We start from the raw sequence: 21525 nt of genomic DNA, 5'->3' as shown, positions 1-21525 counted from the left end.
AATTCCCAGGCTCCAGATTTATGTAAACCTGGACACATGTAAACACACCAGCTTGCACACTGATTCACACTCTTGCAGTTGCAGCCCACGCGAGCCAGCAATGTTTTTAGCAACGTCTGGCTCTGCCTGCTTCTGCTGCACTTTAGCAAACACTTCCTTTAAGACTTGCAGGCCTCGTGGTTAGCACGATGGGACAGTTCCTACGCTTTTTTTTTCCTCAGTTTTGCTCCAGGTGGGTAACAAGAAGATGCGGGGTTCAGCAATCACCAACGCTGCCCACTCTCCGAAGTTAATAACTGCAATGAAAGCCATTTCAAGCTCCATTCCTCCTTTAATTGATTTATTGGTGGCATCTAAATGCCCGTTTCCATTTCTGTTAATGAAAGAGGCCTCTGATATAACTTTTGCAGATTTACAGTCTAGTCCTAAATAATAAAAAAGTATTCAGAGCTCTTTCCTGAGGCGAAATATAATTGCATTTGCTTTTACTGTCTCGTCCTTGATTGTGATGAGCCCCCGGAAGGAGGAACATGCTGTTACTAAAATAGATGGCTGGAGTGGATTTCTGACTTTGCCTTTTACCTTGAACGTCATCCTCTGCTCTTGGAATTTCGGTTCTGTTTGGGGGGACAAGGGGCAGGGGGACACTACTGTAATGTAATGACCAGCCGGCTATCTTCAGGATTCCATCTTCCCTGAAGTGTATCTGCCACAGTAGCTGTCTGCTGTGGCTGCCCATCACAGCAGCCTGGAGACTGGATCAAGCGTGCAGATATGGGGCTGCGCTGAATTTGGGGTTGCAGCGAAGCGTTTGTGCTTTTAAAAAGCATCCTAAGTGTTCCTGATACACAGCCAGGTTTGAGTTCGAAGTATGATACCAGTTGAGTTTGACCATGAACTTAATTGCAAAACATTATGTTGAAATTCTTATGTTGCTTTGTAATACACGGTCCAACAGGAGTAACACGTGCTTGAGTGTGGTTGGTCAGGTAATAACATGGGTGTAATAATTTAGTTTTAATTTGAACATTTCACCTAAAATGTCATATGGTGCACTTGAGTGTGACATTGTTATGTTAGAGAATTACATGCTTATGATTTTGTAATAAAAAGAGGGCATTATTTGTGCCAGACCCTGTATGTTTCTCTAACTGGTAAGACACACTGTAAAATACATTTTGAGCCAAGGGAGAAGTAATTAATTCTTTGGGGAATGTAAATATATATAAATGTATACATACATTGATATGGGCCCCTAGTGAGGCAAACTTCTAAAAAACAGAAGATGCCATTGAAAATGAGAAAACCATTTTTACCCTGGAAAGAATGGCTCTCAGTGGTAATTTCTAGTCAGGAAGGAACCTGCTGTTCTGAGGTAAGAGTGTTCAGGATGTTTAAGGACATTGGGTTTTGTTTGGCTTCATCTGATTTCATTTGCCTCGGTACAAGGCTCGGACTCCTGCTCCAGACCAGCTGGTATCGCCCTCCCCTCCCCCTTCCTATTAGTGAGGGATTAGGGATTGCAGGGGGACACTGGGAGCAGCTTGGCATGAGTGAAAAGAAACCTTTTAGAAGGAAGATGATCCAAATTCGAACTCTGTCATGTGAAGTTCAAAGTTATGATGGACTGGGAACTCTGCCTAAGAGCTTGATCAAAAGGACCCCCAATGTCCCTAAGAAAGAGCACCACAAAGAGAGGGTGGTCTGTACCACTGCCTCCAGAGCTGCACTGGAACCTCAGATTTTTTAGATAACCATGTTTTATCCAATATGATACGCCTTGGGGCAATGTATTTTTTTTTGCATGCGTGTGTATCAAGAGCAGTAATGTTATGTGGATAAGCCCACGTGGCCATGGTGGAACTATAGCTGACCTTAACACTGAGTCAAGGGTCTCTCCTGTCCTCCTGCTGGGACTGCCCAGGTCTTAAACTTTGGCAGGAGAGTGTTAGGAAATGACTTTCAATTGTTTGAAACTTTTGATTTAGTGTAAGATGTTATTGTCAGTAAACATAGGTCTATTTCTCTTTTCTACACATCTACTCAATGAAAACAAAGAAATGAAAAGTCCCCTCCCCTCTGTCATGAGAAGACTTTTCCACTAATCTGTCTTCAGACTAATAAGACAGCCCCAAATTTTGTAATCAGATTTTTGAGCTTTACTACCTCATCACAGTGAGATTATACTACGTATACATGGACACTTATAAAAGTAAAATTTTACGGATTGTAATTTCAATTTTTTTCAAGTGACTGACTTAAATTTAGCCTTTTAGTGAAAGGCTGTGACAAGACAGAATGTATTAGCTGGTTAAGCAGTACAGTGCTGTCTAGCCTTCAACTTCTTTTAAGGTTTAGACCCTTTTAATGATTTGATTAAAGATATAGATAGACCTTCACTCCACTCAAAGGTTCGTGTCCATGGATATGCAAATGAAGGAATTCTAGCCCCTTGCTTGGGCTGGGTTAGGGGAAGAAGGCCAGGACCTGGTGAGAATCAAAGGTAGTTTTATTTCACAGGTAGCACCAACTTTTAGCAAAAGGAGCAGCCGGTTCCAATAAATGCGGGTACAGAGTGGCTGCCCAGGGGAGAGTTAAGAAGGCTGGTGGTGGACTTCTAAAGCCAAGACAACAGGAAAGATGTCAANGTTTAGACCCTTTTAATGATTTGATTAAAGATATAGATAGACCTTCACTCCACTCAAAGGTTCATGTCCATGGATATGCAAATGAAGGAATTCTAGTCCCTTGCTTGGGCTGGGTTAGGGGAAGAAGGCCAGGACCTGGTGAGAATCAAAGGTAGTTTTATTTCACAGGTAGCACCAACTTTTAGCAAAAGGAGCAGCCGGTTCCAATAAATGCGGGTACAGAGTGGCTGCCCAGGGGAGAGTTAAGAAGGCTGGTGGTGGACTTCTAAAGCCAAGACAACAGGAAAGATGTCAAGGTGGAGCAGTGATGATGGGAGAAGGCAGTGATGAGCTCCTCTCGTGGTAGAAACCGGAGTGCCTGGACATACAACTCAATATTTATGTGTCAGGCAACAGTTCTCATATGAAAAATCCAATGTGCTTTAAATCATTAGTGGCACAACTCCTTATTCTGTGGGCTCATTGTTCTCTTAGCTTCTAAGAGTGTGGTCTCCATGCGGAGAGCTGGGGAAGGAACGAGAATGGAAGTATAGGACAGAGCACTGAGAATCAAGATGTAGGCCTGGAAGGCTTGCATGCTTTCCTATTTTTATGTCTATTTTTTACTTTTGGGATTGGGGAGCACTAAGTTTGGAGAGGTGGCAAAGGGAGAAGCAGGTAAGTATACTATTTTCTGCAATAGGACAAGAAAAATCTAATTTTTTCTCAGAGAACAAATAATATTGGGTTGGCCAAAAAGTCATGGTTTTCTGCATAAAATAAAAGACATAGTTTTCATTTTCACCAATAGTTTTATTGATATGGATACTGTGAGTGTGTGGGCCATCTTCTGCATGGTATAACATTGACTGTTCTCAATTAATGTCTCAATTATCAAATTCAACTGGTTTACCCAACTGTGGAGCACTGTTCAAGTGAGAAATCTCCAGCATGAAACCTCTCAAACCACGTTTGAGAGGTCAGTACACCCTCTCCATATGCTGCACAAATCTTGTTTGTGTGTATTTCAGTTCCATTTTTACCTTTCTTGAAATAATAAACCATAATATTCCATATTGCATATTTTCTTCCATCTTTAATATTAAAGTGGTTACCCCCAAACCCACGAATTCTGATGTTTTTTAAATGTGTACTGATATAACAGCTGTCACAATACAATCTAAAAACATTGTTTCCAATAAAATTAAAGACAGCTAAGTGCTACTAGAGCCATCTTACAGAAACAACCAAACAAACTTTTTGACCAACTCAATAATAACAAGAGTAAGAATAATTGCCACTATTTGAAACAATGACTATTTTACAAAAAAGCTTACTATGTTCCAAGTACTATGCAGATAATTTTTCATTATGTTTTTATAAGAATGCCATAATGCTGTATTATTCCCATTTTACCCATATGGAAACTGAGCTTCAGAGAGATTAATTGGTCAAGGGCCTCTTGAGAAAGACCAAAATGGCACTGCATGAGACTCCTGGGAATAGCTCTTCTTTTCCTGATGGTAGTGATTGATGACAGGACATTGCCAACACACACGCGCACACACACACACACACACACACACGCTGAATTGGGGTAAAGCATAATTTAAGACATGCATTAGAAGATGCCGACAGGAGCTAGGCAGGATGGAGTTAAAGAGTTATGCAATGCCACAATTTTGCTAAGGAAAGAAACCTACAAGTCACAGGTGCTTTTATCTTCTACAGTTACCCCTTCATTTTCTTCCACCTCTCCTCTTTCTATTTTATTCCCTCTTCCTCTAATCCAACCTTCCTTCTTGTCTTTCATTTTTCTTCCTAAACTCAGTTCCTTTCTTCATTGTCTTCATTACTATGTTTATTAGGGAATATGACTCAAGCCATCAAAACCATCAAATTATACCTCAGTAAAACTGGACAAAAATTAATTGTATGCCCTTAAAAATACAAATTTCCCTGAGAGCAGCAGCAATGTCCTTTTAGTGTAATTAATTTAGTTGGTTTTTAAAACATACCTGGTGAGGGACACACAGGGAGGACATGGCACTTGTGATTGACAGGCAGAAGGAAGTAATCATGGCCCTTGAGTTCTTTCTGGGGAGGTCAGGTTTGGATGACATGCTCTGGGGGCCACCCAAGCAAACTGTCCTTTGAGAGAAGGGATATGGGCGGATAAATGATGGAAGAGGGCTGAGGGAGGTGGAATCATTGATATGATTATGTATTTATGCATTCAAAACCAGTAACAAAGTGTAAGGTGAACAAAGGGGTCCAAATACAGCACATGAAAAGTATAAGAAGATCATGGGATATGTTTACTAGATGAAAAGAAAAGAAATTCCTTTCTTCCCTGTTAATTCTTCTAGATAATTTATTTGGGACAGAACAAATACTTTTAAAGGCTAAATCTCAAGAATTCTAGATTGCAGAAGGAACTATTTTGTTCTCACTGAAAATGAGGACTTAAGGTTACATTTCTAAATTTAACCACTTTCCAATCTAGTTTAATGTGTTGATAAAAAGTGGAATAGAAATCAACTCACTAATATTAAGTTAAATATTAATTAATACCATGCTATTTTTTTCTTTTCCCCCCACACACTGTCTCTATGGAGAATATCTCAGGCTAATGTAATATAAAATATCTTAGAAAACAGCAATGACATTGTAGGGATTCTAATGATTGCTATCCAATAAAAGCACAGCCAAGAGTGTGGAGTTAATGAATGCACATGCCAGAATTAAATAGGCCACATGGAAAAGAAACAGGCAGAGTGTATGAGAAGCCAAAAGTAATGGCTTCAAGGTCCCCTGCAGGAAACAATAGCATTTTCACACCATGGTCCTTTCCCTGAGACCAGGGTTGACAAGAGTACAGAGTGGAGAGAGAAGAAACAGAGGCAGCCCTTATTTCTTGCCCTGGATCTGTTTCCTATGAATTATAAGGCTCTTAATTATGTCCCTTCGACTGAAGAGAATTTTGTCTGGAATTAAGAAACAACTAGAAGTAATCTCTGTTTCTCGATCAAACCATGGCTCTAAGTGGGTGATTGCCAAGAATGTGAGTGGGGAAGAATAGCTGGTGGGAACGCTCCTTCCTTTTCGGTCTTGGACCACGCAGGCCCAGTGGATCACCCTGCGAGGCAGAGGCACAGATGTCTGGGTGATGTAGCAGGAAGGGACTAAGAGGTTCATTCAATGATAATAACAATAATAATAGTTAATATTAATTAAGTGCTTACCATGTGTGAGTGGGCTCTGAATTAAACATTTTACATAAAATATCCTATTTATTTCTTATCCTAACTCTGAGATAGGTCATAAGGCTGATGAAGTAAGAAAGAATAATGGACACCAAGGATGACCACATCACAATCCTCAGAATTTGTAAATCTGGTACCCACAGGGCAAAAGAGACTTGGCCAATGTGGTTAAGTTAAGGATCTTGAGATGCACAGATAATCCTGATTATCTGGGTGGGCCCAATGTAATTATAACAGTCCTTATAAGGCAAAGAGAGAGACTTTGAATATGGAGGAAAAGCCAACAAAACAATGAATGCTGGTGGCTTCTATAAGTTGGAAAAGGCGAGGAAATGGATTCTTCTCTAGAATTTCCAGAAGGACAGCACCCCTGATGACACCTTCATTTTAGCACAGTCAGACCTATTTGGGACTTCTGGACCTCCAGAACTGTAAGATAAACAACACTTGTTTTAAGCCACTTGTGGTTGTAGCAACAGGAAACTAATACAGTTGAGAAGCGTTAAGAAACATTCACAAGATCACTTTGCTGGTAGCCACAAAGCCAGTTCAGAAGTCTCTCTGGAGGCTGTGTGTAGCCATCACGCCGCATTGCCAACCCATTCCTCCTTAGATTCATTAGCTCCGAAGTATAATTCATTCATTTATTGAGAGCTACTATGCTGATTCCTCATTTTCATGAGTTTATTTAATCCTCAGGTCTGGTGGTACCATTATCCCCATTTTACCGATGAGGAAAGGGAGACTTATGAGATTTTAGAGCTTCAATTTAAACCTAGGTCAGTCTGACAGACTTTCATTACAAGCATTCAGCTTCTTCATTCTGCTGCCATATACACTGAACAACATTATGGAGCATCTGCTAAATGCCATCATAAAACAAACCCAAGTTTGAGTACTTTCTCCCTCAATAATTCTTGAACACACCTGGATGGCTCATAGAGGGGGTCAGAATATCAACTACACTCCAGAGGGTTAGTGCTGGAATCCTTGGACAAAACATTACCATTGTACACACACTTTTGATCTCAGGGGCTTCCTGGTTAAAATTAACCAGACTACCCTCTGATCCCATCTATATCAATACATTTAATTAGCTCTTATTGCTTAATTAATATAGTCTAATTTAATACAGGTAAATATAGTAAAGAATATTTTCCAGCTTGCAGCGAAGATGGCAGTGCAGGTAAATGCAGTACTCAGAACCACGATCACATCAAAATCACAATTAAACTACAGAACAGCCACCATTCAGAACCACCTGAAATCTGGCTGAACAGAAGTCCTACAACTAAGGATATAAAGAAGAAGCCATGTTGAGACTGATAGGGAAGGCAGAAGTGCCAATGAGCTGGGCTCACACCCACGTGTGGTGCTTAAATATTGGGAGGGACAGCTCAGTTGCTGAGGTCCCCCCTAATAGGCCAAGGTACCAAAACCCCCAGCCTAGGGTTCTAGTGCCAGGAAGAGAAATCCCCATAACTTTTGGCTGTAAAAACCAGTGGGGATTTTGGCTGAGTTAGACAAAGGGCTGCCGAAGCCCTAGGCATTCCTCTTAAAGGGCCAACACATGGACTTACCTGGACTCACTGGCTCTGAGCTCCAGTGCTGGGGCAGCAACTCGAAAGGTGAAAGGGACATAAGAGGAACTGAACTGTCTGGCTTCAGAAGGAGGGCTGAAGGGGAAACTTTCTCCTAGGCATAAGTGCTGGCAGAAGCCATTTTTCCTTTGCTGAGCCCTTTCCCACAATGCTGGCAGGCAGGAGCCACATCTGAGTCTTCATCAACCTGCTAACACTGTTCAGCTGCCCTGGTGATTCTCACACCCAACTACTTGGCCCACTCAGTCCCCTTCCAGTGGCTTGTCCATACAAATGACATGTCTTGGCTCATGCTGCTGACTTTCCTAAAACCTCAAAAACAAGCAGCATTTGGGCTCAGCATACCCTGTATCTCTTGCTAAGTGGCCCCAGGCTCAGAACTAAGGGCAGCCAACCTTGGTTCATAGCTTGGCCTCTCCTGGGCACCTCCAACCACAGCATAAGTAGCAGCCATCTGCATACCACTTTGTAGCTCATACTAGGTGGCCCAGACAGGGCACAGGTAGGAGCTGACTTTGGCTTATACCTCCTGGGAGATGCCAGAGTCCGCACACTCAGTGGACAGCTTCAGATCACCTGGAAGCACCACCCAACCACTTCCATGAGTAACACACTCAAGGGGTGTGCTCAGTGGGTACATGGGCCTTGCTAAATTAATTCCTGCTTTGTGGAGTCAGTTTTTGCATCTGATTGACCAGAGGATAAATCTTTCCCATTGATGTGCTAACAGCAATCAAGGTTCAACTACAAAAGGAAGATGCTCATAGCCCACACAGGGGGCACACCTGGAGTGCCCAGCTTGGGTGACTGGTGAAGCTGCACCGTCGGACCCCACAGGACACCTATTATATAGGGCCAGTCTCCCAAGACCAGGAAATGTAGCAGCTCTACCTAATATATAGGAACAAATACAGGGAGGCAGCCAAAATGAGGAGACAAAGAAACACATCCCAAATGAAAGAACAAAACAAAATTCCAGAAAAATGACCAAACAAAATGGAGACAAGTAATCTACCAGATGCAGAGTTTAAAACACTGGTTTTAAGGAGAATCAATGAACTTAGGGGAAGAGTAGAGGAACAAATCAGTCAGAAATGAATATAATCATTGTAATGAAGAATACATTACCAGAAATCAACAGTATAGTAGATGAAGTAGAGGATCAGATCGGTAATTTTAAAGATAAGGAAGCAGAAATACACATTCGGAACAGCAGAAAGAAACAGGAATCCAAAAAATGAGGATTGTGTAAGGAGCCTCTAGGACAACTTCAAGAGTAGAGTAGCAACATGTGTGTCATGGGTGCCAGAAGGAGAAGAGAGAGAGCAATAAACTGAAAACCTATTTGACAAAATAATGATAAAAAACTCTCCTAAGCTGGTGAAGAAACAGACATACAAGTCCAAGGATTGCAGAGAATTCCAAACAAGATGAACCTAAAGAGGCCCATACTAAGACACATTATAATTAATATGCCAAAGGTTAAAGACAAAGAGAGAATCTTAAAAACAGAAAGAAAAAAGCAGTTAGTTACCTTCAGAGGAGCTCCATTAAGACTGTCAGCTGATTTCTCAACAGTAAATTTGCAGGCCAGAAGGTAATGGCAAGAAATATTCAAAGTGATGGAAAGCAAGGACCTATAGCCAAGATTACTTTACTCAGTGAAGCTTTCCTTTAGAATCAAAGGGCAGATGAGAAAATTAAAAGGAGTTCATCACTGTCAAACCATTATTACAAGAAATGTTAGTGCTCGCTTCAGCAGCACATATATTAAAATTGGAACGATACAGAGATTAGCATGTCCCCTGTGCCAAGATGACACGCAAATTTGTGAAGCATTCCATATTTTTATACACAATGGAATTCTATGCAGCAGAAAGAAAGAAGGAGCTCCTACCCTTTGCAACAGCATGGATGGAACTGGGAAGCATTATGCTGAGTGAAATAAGCCAAGTGTTGAAGGACAAATACCATATAATCTCACCTTTAACAGGAAGCTAAACAACAAAACAAACAAGCAAGCAAAAAAAAAAAAACCCAGAACACTGAAATAGAGAACAGGGGGACAGTGACCAGAGGGGAGAGGGGAGGAAATTTCAGGGGAAAAAGGGGAAGGATTTACAGGAACTAGTATAAAGGACACATGGACAACAACTAAGGGGGGGTGGAAATGGGAGGGAGGTGCGGAGCACTCGGGGGGGGGGGGCGCGTGGGCTGGGATGGGAGTAAAAGACAGAAAACTGTACTTGAACAATAATTAAATAAAAAATTAAAAAAATAAATGTTAGAAGGTCTTTAAGAAGAGAAAAGGTAAAATATAAATAATATAATGGCAATAAATACATATCTATTAACTACTTTAAATACAAATGGATTAAAAATTCTAAGCAAAAGACATAGAGAGGCTGAATGGGTAACAAAACAAGACCCTTACATATACTGTTTAGAGGAGACTCACTTCAGATTGAAGGACACAAAGAGACCGAAAGGAAAAAGATATTTCATAAAATAGAAATTTTAAAAGAAGCTGGGGTAGCAATCCTTATACCAGACAAAAGAGATTTTATAACAAAGATTATAACAAGAGACAAAGAAGTACCCAGCAATTCCACTCTGGGTATTTATTCAAAGAAACCCAAAACACTAATTGAAAAGACATATACATCCATGTTTACTATAGCATTGTTTATAATAGCCACATATGGAAGCAACCTAAGTGTCCATCAATAAATGAATGAATAAAGAAGTGGTGCATATATTCAATGGAAAATGATTCAGCCATAAAAAATAAAATCTTGCCATCTGCGACAACATATATAGACCTCAACAGTGTTGTACTGAGATGAGTTAGACAGAGAAAGACAAACGCCAGATGATTTCATGTATATGTGCAATCTAAAAACAAAATTAACAAATAAGCAGAACAGAAAGATACTTATAGACACAGAGACCATTTTGATGGTTGCCAGATGAAATGGGGGGTATGGGGCTGGGTAAAAATGTGAAGTGATTTAGAAGCAGAGATTGGTAGTAACAGAATCGTCACTGGGATGTAAAGTACAGCATAGGGAATATAGTCAATAATATTGTAATAACTGTGTATAGTGTCAGATGGGTACTAGATTTGTTAGGGTGATCACTCTAAGTTATATAAATTCATAATTACAGGGTTGTACACCTGAAACTAATATAATATTGTATGTTAACTATAATTTTAAAATAAAAATATTTTTTAAAAATATATTTTTTAGTTCACTAACATATGAGATCACACACCTGACTGTCACAATAGAAGAATCATTGTAACCCCAATTTACTACATACCAAAAATCATCTGGGTGACACAGTACCCTGCTCATTCATAATAAACATACTACTCTGAAACAATAGCTAACCAAAGGGTACATAAATGAGGTGCAAACTACTGGAAACTTTATGACCCTAAAAGCCAGTACCACAATGAATTATAGTGACCCCATTACAAGATTGCATGCTTTTATTATGTTATGTTATTCTTACAAAAATATAAAGGACAAAGTGATATATGATCATATAGAAAACAGACCTGTCCAGAGAAACAGAAAACAAAGCTAATTTTTGAATTATAGCCCCCCAAGTGAGTGCATGTAAATAGAGCAAACAACACATACACACACATTGTACTTTTCTGACTCATGATGCCCATACTTCAAACTGCCCCCACTTCAGACACACCATTAGAAATAGTTGTAAATACGCAAAGTAAGAACTGCGGCACTTGAACAAAACATTTTTAGTCAAATAGCACCAAGAGCACGATGCACACACTTTTGAGGCTACAAACATCCCCCCTGTGATGCATCCTGTGTCTCCACTCTGAATCTGTGAATACTGAAAGCCAGTGTTCCTGATTCATGCTTCACTGTCTGCACTTACGGAAACAAGTGTCCCTGGACCTCAGGAGAACATAGCAAAGGGTGATAGCAGCAGGCTCCTGTCCCTTTTTAGGGACAGGAAAAATCAGTTCTTTTTTAACAAAGGCTTTTGCTGAGGGGCACTCAAGCCATTTCCTGGTGGTGCTGGGCACAAAGGCGCGCCCACCATTTTATTGTCATCCAATGCTCCAGGGCAACGATGCATTAAATAGTATCCTCATGACTTCAAAGACTTAATGAGCCTAAACTGCTACCTGGAAATGATTAGGCACTGAGAGAAGTAGCCGCTAAAACACTATTTTTTTAAAAGCTCCAGAAAGCTGTTGAAAGAGACTTTGGAAGTTTACAGTATGGGACCAACAGTTATCCTTTGAGCATAGTATAGAAATCCATCTCACAGTCTCTTGCAGCTATGAGCTGTTATGTTATTAGGCTTGACACATGAGTCAGCCCGGAGCCCCGTCTCTTTACAGTGTGTAAATAAAAGAGGCAGACCAAGAAGTTCCTCATCATTACTTTCCCATTTGTAATATGTGTCTGTTTCTCAACTTGGGAAAGAACAGCTTGATGAGAACAATGAAGTTCAGAAGACAAGTGAAAAGTTCAAGTTAAGAAGCAAAGCCAAGATCAGAATGTGAATTTCCTGGGTCTTGGCTTAGGGATGATTTTTAGCTTATCAGATTGCCTTCACAAATCCTTGCCATTTTTTGTCTATTTTGATTCACAAATTTATTTCTTTGAGCCAATCCATCTAGTATAAAAACTCTAGAGAACTCCTTTCAAGAAATGAGTATGGGGTGTTAAGGATGGGAGGAGAATAAAGAATGAGAGCCTTGAAGTTCACAAGTGATTGTCGTGATCACAGGGGTCCACAGAAGTCCTTTCAAGCAATCAAGTCGTTGCCTGGTGGTGCCATATGCTGGAAATATTTTAAACTTGACTTATTGTTCTTTAAGGTACATTGATTGTCTGTAGAGCAGCCAAGCTCATGAAACCTTGAAAAGACAGAGTTTTTAAAAGTTTGGTATGCCTTTGTTGATCCAAACTTTAGATGCCAATATTTTATGGAAGGATGTAAGGTGGGGACTATTTTCCATAGTGAAGAAAAGAAAGAGAACTAGCCCTCTTATCGCCAAACAAAAAAAGAAAAACCGAAATAATGATCATTTTTATTTTTAAAATATGTCACTTAACAGGATATGGGGGGATAAATGGTAATGGAAAAATACACCAAAATCAAAAAATAAAATATGCCACTTTCACGTGGCAAATATGTTTATTTTTAATATAAAGCCTGCTTACATCCTAATCACATAGCATCCGAATAAGGTGTTTCTCAGTTTAAATTTTCAAGCTAATTATGTAGATTTTCTCTGCAAAACTTGCCAAGAGTTATTTATAACCTTGGTCTCGGAAACCTTCTCTAGCAGGGCTTTCTGCACTAGACCTCTTGTCAATGTGCTGCTCACGGCGCTGAGGGCTCAGAACCAGGACTCTTCCAGGACTGTTAACTCTTCAGAAAACTCTAGATAGAAGGGGGAGGGGAAGGGACGTGACTGTCAGATCAGCATTTCATACTGTCCAATACCCTGCTCCCACAGATGTAGTAAACCCCTAGCCACAGAGGGAAGGGGATTTGTCAGACCAGGACAGCAGATAGGAGGGCAGAACAGGGAGACCAAGGCACAGTAAGAGGGGCCAGGGGACACAGGAGCTTTAGGAGGGTTACAACTCAAATCAAAAATGTGTCCAGGCTTAGCCTGGTTGACTTGATAATCTGGGTTTTTAGTAAACTATGTTTTTTGAGTGGCAATCAATACAGACGCCTTTGTTTTGAAAGAAGTCAAGAAGCTACAGTGTTTAATTTCTGAGGTCCCAGGATATCTTCCTTACTTCCTTGGCTTAGATGGTGTGCCTCTATTATGCAGTTTATAATTACATGAGCTAATTTAGTAGCTGTGCCTGCTGTGTCTAATGGCCCCTGTAGTAAACTCTGCTGCATTTTGCAGAATGGCAAGTAAAAGCAGGAGGAGCTTCCCACTGCCTTTAATTTAAAGTTCAAAATCTCTCGAACGACTTTGCAGGTCTTGAGCAATTTGCGCCTATGTTCGTCATCTCTCTGTTCACTCACTGCTATAGTTACACGTGTCTAAAGACCTCCTTTCTGCCAACTGATTCCTGTGCCTGGAATATTCTCTTTTTTGTTCCCCATGCACTGTCCCAACCCTCTCAGCCCCAAACCTGGGTAGCTCCCGTTTCCATCACTCCCCCAGGGCAGCCTTTCTTAATTTTTCTAATTCGTTCTCGTTATCTGCTTCCATTATGCCCTCATAATTTACCTTTGTAACAGTTATCACACTTGTAGTCACAAAATACTTCATTAGATTGTTTTTTGTTGTCTGTATCACTCCTAAGACAGGCCGTTCACTGAAGGCATGCACCATCTTGGCAATGTTCACTGGAAGATTTCTGTGCACAGGTGTTAAATAATGCAAGCAATAATTACAGAATATCAGTCTGACAGTAAAGACACAGGGTGAATTAGAAATGGGGAGAGAGTAAAAAGCTTTGGAAGATTTGACCTGGAAGAGCCGGCAGTGGACCTCACAGACAGAGAGAGCTGTTCCCCCAAATGTGGGGCTCCGTCTCTCTAAGCAGCCGACCTTGAGTCAATTGTACTGGAGGAGGGAAGACCATGAGGAGATGGCTCAGTTGTTGCTAAAAGGAACCTACTCAGAAGTAAAATGAGAGAAACCATTCACTTTTACTCTTAGAGCTTCAAATACATATTTAAGACTCGGGGCGATGTGATGAAACAATCTTAAAAAAAGATTTACACCATCTTAAAAGAAGTAATTAAAAGTTGACGTTAGGTGAAGTTTCACGATCATTTCACAAAATAATCTCACACACTGACATGCTGTTTTAAACTTACAACTGTATGCTGTGTGTGGTTGTGAACTTAGGCAACTTCCATAGGTACACCTTGACTCAATCTCCCTGATGAATGTTAACCTAGCTCTTTCTTGGATGATTAAGATGGACCTTACCTGCCCTGGCTGGTGTAGCTCAGTGGATTGAGCGCGGGCCTGCGAACCACATGATTGCAGTTCGATTCCCAGCCAGGGCACATGCCTGGGTTGCAGGCCAGTTCCTGGCAGGGGACTCACTAGAGGCAACCATACATTGATGTTTCTCTCCTTCTCTCCTTCCCTTCCCCTCTGAAGATAAAGAAATAAAATCTTTAAAAAAAAAAAGATGGACTTTACCTACATCAAAAAAGATACAGTTCTTTCAGTTAAGCCTCAGATGACCAATTTTGGATAATTCTGAATATTTTCAAAGTAGCCAAATATCCTTTGAATGTTAATACCTTCATAATACAATTGTTCAAAAAATGAATACAAATTAATTTTTACTAATCTCTAGTTTTGAATGGAGCTTTCTTCCTGAGACAAGGAAGATGAAATGTGTTGCTTAGTGGCACGTTATGCCCTTAAAAAAAAACAAACTGAGGATGTGTGACAAAGTTGGAAGATTAAATTACACAAGGAACAAGTAGAGGATTATTCCCTAGAAACTGTCATTTAAAAAAAGATTTTATTTATTTATCTTTAGAGGGGAAGGGAAGGAGAGAGGTAGAAAATATCAATGTATGGTTGCCCCTCGTGGGTCCCCTGCTGGGAACTGGCCTGCAACCCAGGCATGTGCCCTGACTGGGTAGAAACTGTCATTTTGGTTACTTTCAATTTTACAAAACTCATCACTGAATTTTCCATCACTATTTGCAAACGGGTCCTGTACTCTCACAACTTGGTTGATCCATCATGTTTTTGGATAAAATGAGCTATGAAAAATTTTCAAAAGCTCATAATGACCAATTATGAGTTTTAAATGAACAATTTTGAGTAGCCCAAGAACATGTGGGCAAATATCTTTTAATTCGAAGAAGTTAAAAAAATTTAAATAAAGCCAAAAGTGACAGAATACTGACTCCATCTTTACAAAGCTGACTCCTCCTTGTCTCAGTTCAGCCTGGTGGTTTCAGAACCTGGAATTTAATTCTCTGTGTATAATCTTTTAATCCTTTATTATTCTCCCCTTATGTGTTACTCTTGAGGTCCATGACATAATGCCTATGGCAAGCAATTTAATTCTCCATTTGGGGACAACTGCTTACTCTAAAACCAATGGGCTATGATGTGTATTTTTAAATGTTTTGCTTGAGTGAATGTATTCATATTCATTATGACATATATGATTTAATTGAAAAATACCTGTCTCCTACAGATTTTTGAATTGAAATCTCTAATACATGAAGATAAATGATAAATACTGCATGCACACATATGTGCAGTATGTAAGTACTAATTCAGGAAAGTAACATTTTATTTTATTTTAGTTTTTTCTTTTAGAATGTTTTATTTAATTATTTTTCAAGTACAGTTTTCTGTCTTTTACTCCCATCCCAGCCCACCTCCCCTGTGCTCCCCACCTCCCTCCCATTTCCACCCCCCTTAGTTGTTGTCTATGTGTCCTTTATACTAGTTTCTGTGAATCCTTCCCCTTTTCCCCTGAAATTCTCTTCCCTCTGGTTGCTGTCCCCCTGTTCTCTATTTTAGTGTCTTTGTTTTTATTTTGCTTGCTTGTTTGTTTCGTTGTTTAGGTTCCTGTTAAAGGTGAGATCATATGATATTTGTCTTTCAACACCTGGCTTATTTCACTCAGCATAATGCTTTCCAGTTAGGAAAGTAACATTTTAGAATTTAATGTGGTTTTCTCTTCTGTGATTATAACTTTTATCAGCGAACAGTCAATCTGAAGGTACAACTACAGTCTTTAGTGTGTATTAGCATTCTCCGATTGTAGGGCGTTGGACCAGAATTTCCATCTTCATGGTATGGATGTTTGCTAGATAGATTTGCTGTAAGTGAAGTCAAATTCTGTATGTTGAAATGTTCTGTATATTTTCCCATTGACTTCAATTTTTAATTAAAAAAACTCTAGAAGTAGTAAGGTCATCAGAAGCAGTTTTTGGAGGTAGATGAAAGCCCTGTATGATATGATAAATGAAGGCAAAGATGAAGATGAGGAAGCAGCTAGTTTCTCATGCACACTCTTAGTGGCCTTATGTAAACAGTGTACCTTAAAAGGTAGGTCCAGGTACAGTGGCCTCATTTAGTTGGCAAGTAGAATGACAGTGTGTTGAAACATGAGACAAGGCAATGAAGTGATGGAATGAATTTTCAAGAGCTGTACCACTTAATAATAATAATAACAACAAAATAAAGTCAGCTGCAAAAATGCAACTTAATTTATAATGTCTTTGTTCTCTTGTTCATATATGATGCTCATATACCCCCTCATTCTCAAAATACCTAGCATATAAGATTACCAGATTTAGCAAGTAAAAATATTTGTTTAACTATGTCTCAAATACTGCATAGGACAGGCATACTTTTATGAAAAATTATTCATTACTTATCTGAAATGTAAATTTAACTCCATATCTTACATTTTGCTGAAATACTACCAACAGAACTTTAGACTTAGAAAACATTTGTTGGGTGATTTGATATTCTTCACTTTGCAAAGATCAGCTTGCTAGTTTTTATTTTTGCCACAGAATCTTTTCTTCAAATTAATTCCTCAAACGGAGCTGAGTAGCTGAAACAGATAATCAGGAGGGTGCTCTGGTAGGGCAGGAGGCTGAATGCAGCCCACGCAGGCTGCCATCCCTTGCTGCTGTTTGAAATCCATTTCGTTGTCTTAGGCCCACAGAGGTAAATCCAGTGTATTTGCTCTGAAATACGCCGCCACTGGATACGTGGGCAACTGTGCAGTACAGGAATGAGTTACAGTCCCCAAGGGTAATGTATAAACTTCATTATAGTGCACGTTTTCCTGTTCAGAAAGTTCTATAACATTAAAGTTAGATTACTAGGTGAACTAAAACGTTGCTAAAAAGCACAACGTCTGCCATGGAAAAATATTAGGGAGAAAACCCCAACTATTTGAAAGAAACTGTGAGGAAGATACGTTTTTCTGGACTAGTCTGTAAACCTGTTGATCATGGGTTGTGCTAGTGAGACAATGAGCAGACAAGCAAAGACATATTTTACTGTCTTTTTCCAGCTTCTAAGGGGGAAGGGCAAACCCAATGGGAATAGGTAGGAGACGACTATGGTGGGGAGTAGCAGGAAATGCACAGAAACAGAGTCAGTGAAGAAATCGAGGGTCTGCTAAGCTGTCCCAAACTCCTAGACAGCTGACAACCTTCTGAGGACACCTTACGTGCTTTCACTGTCCCTCACCTGCCCTGTCACTCCTTCCGCTATGAGTCACTAACTCTAAAGAGAGAGAGACATCCTCCACACCTCTCTCTCTGCTTATTCAATCACCTACCCACTGATATGATAGTTGAATATGTGGGGCAGGCACTCCATGAGGCCTGGGTGACACAGTGACAAACTAGCCAGAAATGACGTCTGCCTCGGGGAACACACGGTCTCATGGAGGAGACAGATATTAAAATATGATTAAGAAAGTAATGAATGATAATTATAAGAAGCGACACCCACAGAAGCACAGTCACTGCAAACACTGACTACCTAATATGGAGCCATCCTCTTCATAATCATTTATTATGCATTTACTGTGTGCAATGTATTTTTACATCCCTTATGTCTAAAATTCAAACACATCTTAGAAGGGAGCAGGGCTGGTTTATTAGTAATATTTTCAAAAGATAATAGAAAACTTCCATTTTTTATTTATAACTTTGACTATCTTTTGAGGAGGCCGATGGAATGATAGGCTAGCATCTTGATGTATTTGAGTATGAAGGTTTGGAACAAGGACAGAAGAGTGAAATTTCTCTGCATAGCAAGAGAGAAAATATTTGTCGTCTCCAAGAAAAAATCTGGAAGCATGTGTGAGGAGTGAAAAAAAGGAGAAGCAATATAGAAGTTTCTGGAGAGACGAAAAAAGCCGTGTGTCCCCTACCCCCCACCCTCTCAGTGCTACCAGTACTTGCCGGCCCCCAACCTTCAATGAAATTACTAGTCGTGCCCGTGGGAGAGAATTCTCTGGTGGACACTGGCCAGGGGGCAGAGTTGCACTCACAATCTCATTAGGGGGAATGGGAACACAGTTTGCATGATATTGGAACCAGAGGAAGAATAGGTCAAGGGACAGTAATTCCAAAGAATCCCCAAGTGAGGACATGGGGACTCACAGAGGTCCCAGACCTGGTAAGTGCACAAAAATTATGTTTGAACCTAGGTCTATATGCTTCCCAGTGTGCTGTGTTTTCTCAGTTCTGTCCAGAAGGCAGCAGGGAACACAAGGTGATACTTCTCACCCTCTGTGGCTCTGGAAGAAATCAGCTCCAGACTGACCAGCGTGCAGGGCGGCCGTTCTCATGTCAGAGTCCCTGCAACTGTGTACTGTTTCCATGCTTCAAGTCTAAAGCACTTTTACATAGTACTTAATGCATGAGATTTTACATCTTCTAAATAAACAACTAAATAAATCTCAAGGGTTAAGTAGTACTTTCTTTCTTTTTTTTTTTTTACCACAAATTACTTCTCCAGCAGTTCCTTCATAGGCATTACAGGCTACGTGCAGCTTCGCCAAGTGCACACACTCAGCTGGAGAGCAAATGTGAACTTGTGTTCGCTGTGCGNGGGAACACAAGGTGATACTTCTCACCCTCTGTGCCTCTGGAAGAAATCAGCCCCAGACTGACCAGCGTGCAGGGCGGCCGTTCTCATGTCAGAGTCCCTGCAACTGTGTACTGTTTCCATGCTTCAAGTCGAAAGCACTTTTACATAGTACTTAATGCATGAGATTTTACATCTTCTAAATAAACAACTAAATAAATCTCAAGGGTTAAGTAGTACTTTCTTTCTTTTTTTTTTTTTACCACAAATTACTTCTCCAGCAGTTCCTTCATAGGCATTACAGGCTACGTGCAGCTTCGCCAAGTGCACACACTCAGCTGGAGAGCAAATGTGAACTTGTGTTCGCTGTGCGGCTTGTGGACAGAGTTCAAGAGCAACTCATACATCCCGTATGCTTTGGAAAGAAAACTGGGGACATGCTGTCCTGGATCAAGCAAGTGCCTCCATTTATTTTTGGAATTATTTCTTGGATGTGGAGAGATGAGTGTTTTCATACCGAACCGAAGACAGGACATAAGAAGGTTAAGTGAACACAGACTCCAAGGTCTGAAGCTCTGCTCCAGTTCATCTTCTCTGTCACCTCGTACAGTCAGTGCTCAGCAGGTGTACACTTAGGTTCCTTTCAGATTGTCTGTGTTAGCTGGGAAACTGCCGCATCTACAAAGATCGTCATTCCAGGCCAACATTCATGACTTTCCACCTGGAATTTCCTATCTCCTGTCTTTTCTTTGTGTCCTAATTTAGACAGGCCTTCTCTTGTACCTTTGAGATACCTAGTATGCTGTCGGAAATACTCTTTGAAGACCAGTATGGAATATTCTCTAACTTCTTCAGAAAAGTTTAAAATTTTCAGTGTGAAGTATTTTAATATATTTGGCCCCTATACCAGATTTTATTTTATTTTTAAAAAGAGTTTATTTATTTATCTATTTAGATAGAAGGGAAGAGAAAGAGAAGGAGAAGGTGAGAAACATCAATGTGTGGTTGCCCCTCATATGCCCCCTACTGTGGACCTGGCCCACAACCTAGGCATGTGCCCCAACTGGGAATCGAACTGGCAACCCTTTGGTTTGCAGGCCAGAACTCAATCTGCTTGAGCCATACCAGCCAGGGCCTATACAGGACTTTAATACATGGAAAATGTCCAACATTGAATCTAAAGCATATCCTCTGCTATTTTCTTCTCTGTTAGCTTTTTTCAAGCAATATCCTCAGGGAAATAGAAGCAATTGGCCACCTAAACGTATAATTTGGAAGGTATTAAACGTTTTCTTTGCCCCCTTGTCATTTCTCATATGCAGAAACACAGAACATCTCTCTCTGTCCCTTGATTACAGATACAGCAGCAATGGGCACTTAAGAAAGACAAACATTTTGGAGGGGAGGCTTGGCTGTGATGTTAGAAATATGTTCGTTCAAACCTCCTCACTGCCATGTACTACTATCTGTGTGTTCTTGGGAAAACAAGCTTTTCTTACCCTGGATTTCCTTCTTTGAAATTTTGGGAAGGAAATTCATGTAATTCCACAAGGACTGATGAGATAGGTTATTTTGTCTAATGTCTGGCCCTGTACCTATTAGTTTCTGTTACTGTTTGTAATTACACGGTCATCTGACTGTGTTAGTTACTGTTACTGACAGTAACATTTTTTTTCTTGTAACACCAACTTTATTTTTAAATCTGAAAGTGTCTTGGGATAGTTTTACCCCAAAATTCAGCAGAAACAAATTATGGAAATATTTGACCAGCTTCATCTTTGGTTATTTTGTATTGTGGCTCTATAAGAACAGACTGTTCCCAGACCTCCAACCACAGCAGGAAGGGAGGAAAATCAGTCCGAATACAAACTGTTTAACCAATTGGGTATATTACACGTTGACAAAGATAAAGAGCAGACCCTAGGGCCCACAAAACCAGCCCCACTCCCAACCACAAGGTTGAAAGTCATAGGGCAGAACATTAAGACTCCTTCATAAATATGAAAACAGATTAATCAACCAGAAAAGATCTTTGAAGAGGTTAGCTAAGAGCCATGACCACCTCGCTGCCTGACTCTCCCCTTGCATAGAAATGTAGTGACGTGGTCCAACCGCATAAGTGCAAACAGCACTTACTGACATCTGTCATACTGATATATTCCAATATTGGAATACTTTAATATTCCAAATATTCCAATAATACGTCCAAGTACTCCATACTTCCAATATTCCCTTTCTTCCTTTTTTTCCTGGAACCTTTCTTGTTATCGATTCCCTGTGACTTCTGTGGGGCTGACTGTGTTTCTCTTCAAGAATAGAGATAGCCAGCTGAACCAGGCCTGTGGGCTTGCAATATCCCATCTCTTTGGCTACAGTGACCTTTCAGAGCTGTGCACACAACCCAAGCCAGCCTTTGCTGCTTACTTGCCGGGATCTTGCCAGAGTTACTAAGA

The 21525-nt window shown here is 40.3% G+C and overlaps 1 protein-coding gene and 1 non-coding gene across 25 annotated transcripts in view; one reads left to right on the top strand and one right to left on the bottom strand.

The window, feature by feature from the left end:
• The window catches only part of DTNA (dystrobrevin alpha), a 364229-nt gene that overhangs the window by 130732 nt on the left and 211972 nt on the right, over positions 1-21525 (bottom strand). Inside the window, exons 1-2 of one of the 24 annotated variants that reach the window (XM_037032703.1) lie at positions 17624-17633; positions 14138-14140 (exon numbers count right to left, since the gene is read on the bottom strand). The exons of 22 other annotated variants lie outside the window; for them this stretch is intronic. The gene's annotated coding sequence lies outside the window, so the exon portion shown is untranslated. Of the gene's footprint in view, positions 1-4645; positions 4718-14137; positions 14141-17623; positions 17634-21525 lie in introns of those variants that run through there. One more of the 24 variants, XM_037032714.1, reaches the window with a different exon arrangement.
• LOC118980649 (U6 spliceosomal RNA) lies at positions 9241-9344 on the top strand. Its single transcript, XR_005065168.1, has one exon. It is a non-coding gene; the product is annotated as a U6 spliceosomal RNA (small nuclear RNA).

This window comes from Sturnira hondurensis, unplaced genomic scaffold (assembly GCF_014824575.4).
Source record: "Sturnira hondurensis isolate 20B ecotype Veracruz unplaced genomic scaffold, ASM1482457v3 Scaffold0001872, whole genome shotgun sequence".
In the NCBI taxonomy this organism is placed as follows: Eukaryota; Metazoa; Chordata; class Mammalia; order Chiroptera; family Phyllostomidae; genus Sturnira; species Sturnira hondurensis.
The sequence above is the reverse complement of the archived record's forward strand: the minus strand, read 5'-3'. Positions and strand labels throughout refer to the sequence as shown.